Here is a 10,000-nt window from a genome sequence, read left to right on the forward strand (position 1 = left end):
CGGGGCGCCCACTATCGACAAAAGTGTGCCAAAACCCACAAACGTTGTGTTACGCGCGCTAAGATAAACACAAGCCTGATTGCTGAAAATGTATTCTATTTGAATAAGGTAAGTATCAACATCAAGGAAGCAATTCCTTTATTATAAACTCATACTCTGACATTGCGCTAATATTGCTCGTGAATTGTTATTTAGTTTAAAAATATAATTTATATTACTTTTATTTTATTTTAATTCTATATAATAACTATTTTATATTTTTATTAAAAAAATTCTTGTTTAGTTTCTAAGCAACCACAGTTACGTTTATATGTTTAATTCTATTGTATTCTATATTTATCGATAATTTAATAAATGTTTTAATAGACTATTCTGGTTTTCCACGCTCTCTTCAAAAATGTGAGTTCTTTTAATTCTTCCACTTAATTATTCATTTTAAAGTAAAACAACTAGTTATACATATTATTATATTATAATGTATGTGTATTATATACTATTATTTTATAACATAAACATAGTTGAGTTATTAAATTAAACGTCAAATATTTTATTACCTAAAATTAAGTTAATCGTAAAATCTGATGTAGTATGAGATATTCTTTAGAAACTAACTATAAATATTCTTGAAGTAAAACAAAACCATCTATAAATAGAACAATGAGAAATAGTAAAACAAACTAAACACAACATGTTTATTTTAACATTATTTTTTATTTAGTTTAATCACTTAATAAACTTTACTTCTAATCATAGTATTTAATATAGAATATAGTTAACAATCTTTTAAACAAAGTCTTAAATAAAGTTACAGGGAGTAATTGTAATTAAAACACCAAAAAAAAAGGTTTTAATAAAAAAAATACTTACATCAAGTTGAAATTTTATAAGGAATAATTTTAAAATATCAAATTGATTGTAAATCAAGTGCAAATAGGTTTTTTAAACAAACCGAAGGGTTTATAAAGGCTTGTAAACGCTTTCAAACGCCTACGACCATACCACACTGAGCACACCCCATCTCGTCCGATCTGGGAAGTTAAGCAGTGTCGGGCGTGGTTAGTACTTAGATGGGTGACCGCTTGGGAATACCACGTGCCGTAGGCCTTTGCTTTTTGAATTCATCTTTTTTGTACTATTTTTCTTTCTGACCTATTTATACTTATTACTCGTTTATTTACATTTCTTTAACGCTTAAAAGAAAAGTAAATTCTAGTTATTAGCAAATAAAAACGTAAGCCAATCAGATAACGTTATTTGCTGTTTAAACCAATTAGAGCGCTAAAAAAGTGGTTTGACCAGTTTGAGATATCGAAAAAATAATGGCACCATCTTGTAGAGTACAATTTTCTGAGTTAAAATTAATACAATTAGTCTTTTATACTAAAACTTAAAAGTTTTTTTGTCCAAAAACAAATAAAAGCGTGGCTACTTGAAAAATCAAACGAAAATAAATTTTGCACTTTTGTATTGTGAGTCATAATAAGTTATTTACTGTTACCAACAGATACTAGCAAAAGCTTTTTAAAGTTTTGTATTAACTTAATGTATTTGTAATTACTTTTACTTAATAGAAACTATTGAATTACGTTTACTTAGTTTACTTTTGTATGTGTATTAAATATATAGCAATTTTGTTTGAACTTAAATAAGGACTATTAAACTATTAAAAGAAAACTATCAAAGTTTACTAACTCAAAAGCTAAATCTTAGTTATATTGTTATAAACATTTATGTTGTAATTTACTAATAACTAAATGAGTTTATTTCAAACAAAAAGAATTAAATAATGTTATGTTATGTCAAGCCTACTATATGAGGTATATAGGTATATAAGGTATACAAGCTTATGTTTGAAAGTTATAATAATTAAAATAAAAATAAATATTTAGTTGGTAAAATTTGTATGTTTTAATATGCTTTGAAATTAGAGTTAGTATAGATGTTTTTTTTTAAATATAATAAATATAAGTATTTAGTTACTAATAATAAACTAAAATACCAATTTTGTAGTTAATACAAAAAAAAAAACTTATCTTACTTAAAGTTCACTGTAATTGAAACATTATACAAAAGCTTTATAATTATAAGCTTTGAATAATTCTATTTGAATAAATAATAGATTCATAACTATATTCATGTTTGCATATTTAAATTATAAAAAGTTAGTGTTTTGTGTATTGACTTTATGATTATTTTATTTTAGTAACTGTTAGTTTTATACTTTAATAAAAGAAATATGGTTAACAAGTAAGTTAAAAATGAAAGAAGCATAAAAAAACACACTAATTAACTGCTTATTCAATAGTTTGATTATTTAATTATTTTTCTGTTATATAGTTTAATCGTATTGTATAAAAAATACAGAGGTTTAAAGTAAGTTTGAATAAAAATAAAACAAAACATATAAAATAAGCATTAGTTAAAATACATAGTTTTTTTTTCTAAGAAAATTTAATTCTTTAATAATAAGTAGTAATTTAAATAAAAAATAATACAAATAAAGTTATACAATATATATACAATAGTTTGTCAAACTAGGCAAACACTACTAGGCAAAAAACAAACTAGGCAAAAAACCTACAAAGTAGGCCACCACTACAATCCAATGTTCCAACTGGAAATTCAATGAGATCGTTACTGTACTTGTGATGAACGTTGATAATCCCCAAGATTGTAAGTCGAAGGCCTTACCCAACCTAACCAGCGCACTGGTTTTCTTACAACTGAATTAATCAACATTTATTATTGAATATAATCATTATTGATAGATAGAGGAATGTTGACAATCAACAACAGATTGTAGGTCAAAGGCATTACTCGACCCAAGTACCCACAACCTAGATTGAACAACATTTATTAGATAGATTTGTTTATTGATAGATAGAGGAATATTGTCAATCCACAACAGATTGTAAGTCAAAGGCATTACTCGACCCAAGTACCCACAACCTAGATTGAACAACATTTGTTAGATAGATTAGTTAGATAGATAAATAGTACAGTATAATCTCAAAGAATTTGAAGCCCGAACATTGAACGATAGTGGTGTTTCGTGACGACTAGCGGGATTCGATCTTACAACCTTCTGCTTATGAGTCAGCTGATAAGACCACTGACCCACCGCGCCACGACAAAGATAAAGAAATATTTTGCTATATAAATAGGTTGATTTTTATAATTTTGTTATACAGTGTCAATTACAGTGAACTTCAAGTAAGATATACAACAGTATATATATTTCCGAGTCTGACTTTGAGTACTTTTTATATATTATTAACAAGATTTTTTAGGAGTAATATCTGTTTAGTTCTTTAATATATCTTTAAAATAATAATATTTTTTAAGGTGTTTAAAACTTTTAGAAGCTGTATGTAATGTCTTTTAGTTTAATAGTTCTTTTAAATTAGTAAAAAAAATAAACATGGTTGAGTTATCAAATTAAACAAAATAGAACGTCAAGTATTTAATTACTAAAATTAATTTAATTAAAAAAAAATCTCAGGTAATCTAAAATGTCAGGAATTATTTAAAAATAAATATAAATTTAAAACTTATTATATTGAAAAGATTGATGAATAATACTCTTGAATGTATGCAATGTTTGTATTTGTAATGCAATAACATAAATGGATAGATCAATGACAAATTGTAAACATATTGTATTATTTTATTTTACGATTTTATTTTATTTATTTAATAATTCAATAAACTTTACTTCTACTTTTCCTGGTCTTAGGTAATTTATAGATAACAATTGTTTAAACAAACACTTTTGTACAGTTACAATACAGTTTTAGTACAGTTTGGGAGTAACTGTTGATTAAAAAAACAAAAAAAAAGTTAATTCAGGTTAAAATTTTATAAGGAATAATTTTAAAATATCAAATTGATTGTAAATCAAGTGCAAATAGGTTTTTTAAATAAACCGAAGGGTTTATAAAGGCTTGTAAACGCCTTCAAACGCCTACGACCATACCACACTGAGTACACCCCATCTCGTCCGATCTGGGAAGTTAAGCAGTGTCGGGCGTGGTTAGTACTTAGATGGGTGACCGCTTGGGAATACCACGTGCCGTAGGCTTTTGCTTTTTGAATTCATCTTTTTTGTACTATTTTTCTTTCTGACCTATTTATACTTATTACTCGTTTATTTACATTTCTTTAACGCTTAAAAGAAAAGTAAATTCTAGTTATTAGCAAATAAAAACGTAAGCCAATCAGATAACGTTATTTGCTGTTTAAACCAATTAGAGCGCTAAAAAAGTGGTTTGACCAGTTTGAGATATCGAAAAAATAATGGCACCATCTTGTAGAGTACAATTTTCTGAGTTAAAATTAATACAATTAGTCTTTTATACTAAAACTTTAAAGTCTTTTTGTCCAAAAACAAATAAAAGCGTGGCTACTTGAAAAATCAAACGAAAATAAATTTTGCACTTTTGTATTGTGAGTCATAATAAGTTATTTACTGTTACCAACAGATACTAGCAAAAGCTTTTTAAAGTTTTGTATTAACTTAATGTATTTGTACTTAGTTTAAATTAATAGAGTTTATTTGGTTTACTTTATTATGTGTATTGAATGTGCTAGTATCTAAAAATAAATACAACTAAAACAAAACAAACAAGGAGAGTACTTGAATAGAACCAACACAATTTACAGACCAGTTGTGTACTAAATTTAAAGAAATTCTGAATAGTGAATATGCAATTATTATTATAAGTTCAAAGTTCACTTTAATTTAAATTAATGTATTTTGTAAATTGGTTTTATTTAATACGATAGTAGTGAATTACTTTATTTAATTTACTTTAGTATGTGTTGTATAACTTTATTTAAACCAGAAGCAAAACGGGATTATACTTTCAATAAACTACACAATTTACAGACCAGTTGTGTACTAAATAAAAAGCTATTGTGAATAGTGAATATGCAATTATTATTATAAGTTTATAAGTTCACAGTTTACAAAAGCTTTAGAATTTAGTTATTATTTTGTTCATATTTGCATATCTAATTTATGAAAAGTTAGTGTTATGTGTATTGGCTTTTTAATTTCTTTATTTGTAGAACTGTTAGTTTTATATTCTAAAGAAACATTTTTAAATAAATATGTTTAACAAGTAACTTAAAAATGGAAGAAATATATTGTATATATTGAACTATTTATATTTATTCTAGCTATTTGCTTAGTGTATTTATTAATGTGATTATTTTATTTTGTTGTTTGTCTTATAGTTTAATCGTATTGTGTTGAAATATATATAACAAATACAGAGGTTTAAAGTAAGTTTAAATGAAAATAAAATAAGACATATAGTTGAAATATAAGTTTAAAAAAATAGTTTTTTTTTTTATTTCTTTGTTTGTTTGATTGTTTGTTTATTATATAATCGCGACGTGTCATTTTATTACTTTTAAGCATACTAAATATAATAATAGGTATAGTTATAGGAAAAATTCAATTAGTTTCTAATGTAATAAAAAAGTTTATTTCCACAAATAAATAAATACCTGAAAAATCAAATGAAAAATAAATTTCGCACTTGTATTGTGAGTCATAATAGGTTATTTACTGTTACCAACAGATACTAGCGAAGGCTTTTTAAAGTTCTATGTTAATTCAATGTATTTGTACTTAGTTTTATTAAAATGACAGTATTGATGGTTACGTTTATTAAGTATGTTTATTTAACGTTATGTAACTCAAGTAAAACCAGAAGCAAATAAGGAGACTACTTTCAATAAACTACACAATTTACATACCAATTGTATACTAAACTTAAAGCTATTCTATTTTATTCTTGATAGTTATTTTAAAGTTATTAAATTATACAAATGTATTTTGTAAAGTAGTTTTATAAAGTTACTATAGTTTATCTAACTTACTATAGTATGTGTTATATAACTTTAATTAAACCAGAAGCAAAAAGGGAGACTACTTTAAATAAACTACACCATTTATTGTTATATATAACTCTAATAAAACCAGAAGCAAAAAGGGAGACTACTTTAAATGAACTACACAAATTAAAAATATATTATTATTTATAAATCAATCGTGTTGTGTTTCAAAATACATTTTTCAAATATTGTTTTACAAGTATTTATCAGTTATTTAGTTTTCTTTTTATAGTTTAGCCGTATTGTTTTATTTATTTGTTATTATTTTTATTTAATTGTTTGCTTATTATATTTATCGCCATGTGCTTAAAAAATAAAACAACTATAAAGGTTAAAAAAGTAAGTTTAAATAAAAATAAAATGAAACATATAAAATAAGTTTATGATTTTTTTATTATTATTATTATTTAATTGTTTGCTTGTTATATTTATCGCGATGTGCTTAAAAGAATAGAACAAATACAAAGGTTTAAATTGTAAGTTTTAAATAAAATAAAATGAAACATACAAAATAAGCTTATGATTTATTATTATTTTTATTATTATTTTTATTTCATTGTTTGTTTATTATATCTATCGCGATGTGCTTAAAAAATAAAACAACTATAAAGGTTTAAAAAGTAAGTTTAAATAAAGATAAAATGTAACATATAAAATAAGCTTATGTTTGATTTTTTTAATTTATTTTCATTTAATTGTTTGTTTATTATATTTATCGCAATCTGCTTAAAAAAATAAAACGAGTATTAAGGTTTGAAAAGTAAGTTTAAATAAAAATAAAATAAAACATATAAAATAAGCTTATGTTTTTTTTTTTTTTTTTTTATTATTATTATTTTTATTCAATTTTTTGTTTATTATATTTATCGCAATGTGCTTAAAACGATAAAACAAATATAAAGATTTAAAAAGTACGCTTAAATAAAAAATAATACAAATAAAGTTTATTTATAATAAATATATATATTTAAAACATTAAAAAAAGTAGTTTATACATATTTTTTTTTATTTATTTCTTTTAAACATATTAAATAAAGTATAAAAAAGTATTAAAACATTTAAACGTAGCATAAATAAGCTTAAAACATTAAAATAATTGAAAAGAAACAAAGAAATTGAAAAAAATCGGAAAAAATCGGCAAAAAAAGTTCAACAGCAACATTTGAGCATCATACACGTATGCATTACTTTACACTAGTGAGAGAGACGTGTTTGTGCGTTCGGTCGACTTGACGAGAAAGCGGGCTTAAAGCATTACTGTTTAGCACCCGAGGCGCGGCTATTGCAGCGGCGGCGAACGTGCTATGTAAACGCATTGGAGCAGCGTATGAAAAACTACAAGCGTCCAGCGGCGGTAGGCTTATAGCTTTGCGAAGTCGTCGAGACGAGTAGCCGACGCAGGCAGGCACGGCTCGAGGCGGGTAACTGCAGCAGACAGATGGCGTGTTGCTGCTGACGAGTTAACCGGCAGAAGGCAAACGGTTGGTCGGGAGAAAGAACAGTCAGTTGTAAAGCTGCATGCTGCAGTCGACGCGGGCTGGCGCTTTAAACAGCAAAAGGCCGGCGCCGACTTTCAGTAACGTTCGCAAGGCTTTTAAGCCGAGTGATAGAAAAGGTCTGTATTTATACAGTAAAAACGCTCAGTCGAGCAACGGGTTTAAACGCCCTCGGATAGTTATCTGGTTGATCCTGCCAGTAGTCATATGCTTGTCTCAAAGATTAAGCCATGCAAGTGTAAGTACGAGCTCACGTACAGTGAAACTGCGAATGGCTCATTAAATCAGTTATGGTTCATTTGATTGTACGCTTTTACATGGATAACTGTGGCAATTCTAGAGCTAATACATGCGTAAAGCGCCGAACTGACGTGAGGCGCGCATTTATCAGACCAAAACTAACCGGCTTTCGGGTCGTTACAATGGTGACTCTGGATAAGCTTGCGGATCGCACGGCCTAGTGCTGGCGACATCTCATTAAAGCAACTGCCCTATCAACTATCGTCGGTACGGTATCGGCCTACCGAGGTTGTAACGGGTGACGGAGAATCAGGGTTCGATTCCGGAGAGGGAGCCTGAGAAACGGCTACCACATCCAAGGAAGGCAGCAGGCGCGCAAATTACCCATTCCCGGCTCGGGGAGGTAGTGACGAAAAATAACAATGCAGACCTCGTACGAGGTCCTGCAATTGGAATGAGTACACTTTAAACTTTTTAACGAGTATCCATTGGAGGGCAAGTCTGGTGCCAGCAGCCGCGGTAATTCCAGCTCCAAAAGTGTATATTTAAGTTGTTGCGGTTGAAAAGCTCGTAGTTGGATATAGGGACGGCGAGGTTGGTCGGTCGAAAGGCTAGCACTGGCCTCGTTGTTCTTGTTGGTCGGTGCCTTCGCGGTGCTCTTAACTGAGTGTTGCGGTGGTCCGGCAAGTTTACCTTGAAAAAATTAGAGTGTTCAAAGCAGGCTTTACGCTTGTATAATGTTGCATGGAATAATGGAATAGGACCTCGGTTCTATTTTGTTGGTTTTCGGAGCACGAGGTAATGATTAATAGGAACGGACGGGGGCATCCGTACTGTGCCGTTAGAGGTGAAATTCTTGGATCGGCGCAAGACGAACGACTGCGAAAGCATTTGCCAAGAATGTTTTCTTTAATCAAGAGCGAAAGTCAGAGGTTCGAAGACGATCAGATACCGTCCTAGTTCTGACCTTAAACGATGCCGACTAGCGATCGGGCAGTGTCGAACTTAAGAACTGTCCGGCAGCTTCCGGGAAACCAAAGTCTTTGGGTTCCGGGGGAAGTATGGTTGCAAAGCTGAAACTTAAAGGAATTGACGGAAGGGCACCACCAGGAGTGGAGCCTGCGGCTTAATTTGACTCAACACGGGAAATCTCACCCGGCCCGGACACAGCGAGGATTGACAGATTGAGAGCTCTTTCTTGATTCTGTGGGTGGTGGTGCATGGCCGTTCTTAGTTGGTGGAGCGATTTGTCTGGTTAATTCCGATAACGAACGAGACTCTTACTTGCTAAATAGCTGCTCGACCCATTGGGTCGGAGACAACTTCTTAGAGGGACTAGTGGCGTTTAGCCACACGAGATTGAGCAATAACAGGTCTGTGATGCCCTTAGATGTTCGGGGCCGCACGCGCGCTACACTGACCGGATCATCGTGTGTTCCCTAGGCCGAAAGGTCCGGGTAATCCGTTGAACCCCGGTCGTGCTAGGGATAGGGACTTGCAATTGTTTCCCTTGAACGAGGAATTCCCAGTAAGCGCGAGTCATTAGCTTGCGTTGATTACGTCCCTGCCCTTTGTACACACCGCCCGTCGCTACTACCGATTGAATGGTTTAGTGAGGTCCTCCGATTGAGCCTGGTACGTGCGGCAACGCACTCGCCGGTGTTCGAAAAGACGATCGAACTTGATCATTTAGAGGAAGTAAAAGTCGTAACAAGGTTTCCGTAGGTGAACCTGCGGAAGGATCATTAACGAATCGAAATTTGATTTCAAGCGACGTCTCTTCTTCGAAGGGACCGAGCCCTGTAACTGTTATAGTTCGGTCGCGTTGCTTCCTGACAGCGGGAGTAATAATTCAGCACGCAAGTGCTGGCGCGGCCGCTTCTTTTTGAACACGATTTTTTGGTTGCATTGAGATTGATTAACACGAGAGATCTCTTAGCGGTGGATCACTCGGCTCGAGCGTCGATGAAGGACGGAGCTAGCTCCGAGAAGTAATGTGAATTGCAGGACACATTGAGCATCGATATTCTGAACGCGTATTGCGGCCTCGGGTAATCCTGGGGCCACGTCCGTCTCAGGGTCTTTAACACACCGATCCTTTCATTAGTTTGAAAGTGCCTGCGACTCGTTTCTTAATTAAGGAGCGTGTCGTCAAAGACAGCTGGTCTGGCGATTTCACAGCTGAAGCGTGAGCAGCCTGCTGGCCTCGGGTGAGGTAGCAACGACGGTAGGTGCTCGAGAATAAGTTAAGTGACTTCAAAAGGCCGACGTACAAAGCGCATGTACTTTTATAGTACATCACTTTTGACCTGAGATCGGGCGGGACGACCCGCTGAACTTAAGCATATCACTAAGCGGAG

General features: G+C 31.4%; 5 non-coding genes across 5 annotated transcripts in view; all 5 read left to right on the forward strand.

Annotated features, from left to right (window-relative positions):
- The first annotated feature begins 985 nt into the window (after positions 1 to 985).
- LOC145845888 (5S ribosomal RNA) lies at positions 986 to 1,104 on the forward strand. The gene has a single exon (XR_014370559.1). It is a non-coding gene; the product is annotated as a 5S ribosomal RNA (ribosomal RNA).
- Positions 1,105 to 3,962: 2,858 nt separating this feature from the next.
- Positions 3,963 to 4,081, forward strand: LOC145845897 (5S ribosomal RNA). Its single transcript, XR_014370568.1, has one exon. It is a non-coding gene; the product is annotated as a 5S ribosomal RNA (ribosomal RNA).
- A 3,499-nt stretch (positions 4,082 to 7,580) lies between these two features.
- LOC145845926 (small subunit ribosomal RNA) lies at positions 7,581 to 9,388 on the forward strand. The gene has a single exon (XR_014370596.1). It is a non-coding gene; the product is annotated as a small subunit ribosomal RNA (ribosomal RNA).
- A 182-nt stretch (positions 9,389 to 9,570) lies between these two features.
- Positions 9,571 to 9,723, forward strand: LOC145845905 (5.8S ribosomal RNA). The gene has a single exon (XR_014370575.1). It is a non-coding gene; the product is annotated as a 5.8S ribosomal RNA (ribosomal RNA).
- A 222-nt stretch (positions 9,724 to 9,945) lies between these two features.
- Positions 9,946 to 10,000, forward strand: part of LOC145845889 (large subunit ribosomal RNA) — a 3,631-nt gene continuing 3,576 nt past the window's right edge. The window contains exon 1 of the ribosomal RNA XR_014370560.1: positions 9,946 to 10,000. This exon is cut by the window's right edge and continues 3,576 nt beyond it. This is a non-coding gene — a ribosomal RNA (large subunit ribosomal RNA).

The sequence above is a fragment of the Thalia democratica genome, unplaced genomic scaffold (genome assembly GCF_965202585.1).
Source record: "Thalia democratica unplaced genomic scaffold, ktThaDemo2.hap1.1 HAP1_SCAFFOLD_203, whole genome shotgun sequence".
Taxonomy (NCBI): Eukaryota; Metazoa; Chordata; class Thaliacea; order Salpida; family Salpidae; genus Thalia; species Thalia democratica.